Here is a 2,835-nt window from a genome sequence, read left to right on the forward strand (position 1 = left end):
CATGCGCGTTGCACTCGCACTCGCAGTCGCAAAAACGTGGGGCAAATATATTACGCGGAAGAGTTATAACAGACCGAGCCCCACTGCATGAGGGGAGTCTTTGTCACTAATGTACACAGATGGAACATTTTGGACTGGAACCAGATTACCCGTACACACGGCGCTGATTAGTAATCAATGCAGAGCCATCAAACTACAGAATATATATACAACTGTCCGTATACATGCTGAAAGAGTCTGCCCACAATGGGAACCACACGTCAGCCAGCCACTCTGATCACGCACCACTCTCTGCTTCTAACGGGCGCACATACAATATGTAAGCACCAGCATGGAACAACATCCAGTGCATCCTCTCCGCCACATTACACAATCCACACTATCACAACCAGACCAGGAGGTCCATGCGGAAAATACAATATCCCACCCTTTCGACATCCACCATTGCGCAGATCAGGCACCAACACCCACACATGTCCTATACAACGGTGCACCCAACATCACAATAGTACCTCCTGTCACAGCGCACAAACAATGACATGAGTCAAAGACACAGGTCTGACACAAGCATAGAATTGGAGCGCCGCCTCTAATAAGCCAAAGGTGCATCCTGACGTGACAAATCTGATCATGTCACAAGCATTCACTTACTATAATCACTATCAACGAACCTGCCGCCCCCGCCCCCCCCTACACCTTTCCTTACAACAACGTGTAACCTAACCTAACCTAACCTATGTTGTACCTTAACCTAACCTATGTTGTACCTTAACCTAACCTATGTTGTACCTTAACCTAACCTATGTTGTACCTTAACCTAACCTATGTTGTACCTTAACCTAACCTATGTTGTGCCTTAACCTAACCTATGTTGTGCCTTAACCTAACCTATGTTGTGCCTTAACCTAACCTATGTTGTGCCTTAACCTAACCTATGTTGTGCCTTAACCTAACCTATGTTGTGCCTTAACCTAACCTATGTTGTGCCTTAACCTAACCTATGTTGTGCCTTAACCTAACCTATGTTGTGCCTTAACCTAACCTATGTTGTGCCTTAACCTAACCCATGTTGTGCCTTAACCTAACCCATGTTGTGCCTTAACCTAACCCATGTTGTGCCTTAACCTAACCCATGTTGTGCCTTAACCTAACCCATGTTGTGCCTTAACCTAACCCATGTTGTGCCTTAACCTAACCCATGTTGTGCCTTAACCTAACCCATGTTGTGCCTTAACCTAACCCATGTTGTGCCTTAACCTAACCCATGTTGTGCCTTAACCTAACCCATGTTGTGCCTTAACCTAACCCATGTTGTGCCTTAACCTAACCCATGTTGTGCCTTAACCTAACCCATGTTGTGCCTTAACCTAACCCATGTTGTGCCTTAACCTAACCTATGTTGTGCCTTAACCTAACCTATGTTGTGCCTTAACCTAACCTATGTTGTGCCTTAACCTAACCCATGTTGTGCCTTAACCTAACCCATGTTGTGCCTTAACCTAACCCATGTTGTGCCTTAACCTAACCCATGTTGTGCCTTAACCTAACCCATGTTGTGCCTTAACCTAACCCATGTTGTGCCTTAACCTAACCCATGTTGTGCCTTAACCTAACCCATGTTGTGCCTTAACCTAACCCATGTTGTGCCTTAACCTAACCCATGTCGTGCCTTAACCTAACCCACGTCGTGCCTTAACCTAACCCACGTTGTCGCCTAACGTAACCCACGTTGTCGCCTAAACCTGCTCTGTAATTGTTATACGACTCGTTCAATTAGTGTAGTGTTGCCCACCCGCAACCCTCGCAATATAGTTCGCTACTCGCACTCCCCGCTCCCCTGTGTATCGCTTCATGTTAAACACCTTGCAAGTCTTGCTCACTTTCCACATGCTCCTGCTGTACACTGTAATGTGGATGGCAGCAGGACGTACATGCCGCCCCTCCCCACGTCCCCACCTTGCCCCCTGCCTTCGCAAGCTGGTTGGTGAGAACTTTGCATGTTCAATGCCCTCCGCATGCGACGTACTCAGGCTACGTTGTGGTGCGGCCTGTGTCAACTGTCCGCTAATGTCGTACGCGTAAACCACAATCTGTACTGCACATTCGTCCTTATGTACTGAATGATACATCGTGGCACATGTGTGACCGTACAACGACTGCGCCCAAAAACGGCGGACCATACAGTGCAAATATTGTGCACGCAGCTACGTGTCGTCTCCCTATGAGAGCTGGATTGCAGTGTGGTACGCCATAGAGACGTGTGGGAGGAACGGACGCCGTGGATGGCGATCAGCATGAGCTGTCTGTTGATGTATTCGGACCTAGTCGTCTCTCCTCACACACCGTGATGGCATGGTGCACCGCGTTCCATATCTGCGACATGCTACAGAGGCCGGTTGACAGTCGTTCGAGCAATGGACATCGCATACGTACGGGGGCCACCTTCCACGTATTGTCTAGGCGTGCACATTTTGTTGCGTGTATGTGGGCAGACGTAGTGTGGCGTGACACCTGACACAGGCATGCAATAATCGTGGAAGTTGCAAATGGCGATGGACGCCTGCGTTTTCTGGTGAAGTTACGCAAATGAACAAATGGTAACCTGTTGTGGTGCGGTTGTTCTCGCTAGGGGTGAATCGGTGATGGCGACGATAGGTTGAGGTACTAACCGGTTGTTCCAGCGATACCCACCATGCCGACGAAACTGAACGGCATCTGGGTGTGAAGCGATACGCGGCGGTGGCTGGGTGGGACCGTCCCCGGCCGGTGAGGGGGCGCCTCCCGGCGTGCTGGCCGCGCGGTGCGTGGGCGCACGCGCTACAGCCGGCTGGTGGG

Source organism: Schistocerca piceifrons, unplaced genomic scaffold (genome assembly GCF_021461385.2).
Source record: "Schistocerca piceifrons isolate TAMUIC-IGC-003096 unplaced genomic scaffold, iqSchPice1.1 HiC_scaffold_964, whole genome shotgun sequence".
Taxonomy (NCBI): domain Eukaryota; kingdom Metazoa; phylum Arthropoda; class Insecta; order Orthoptera; family Acrididae; genus Schistocerca; species Schistocerca piceifrons.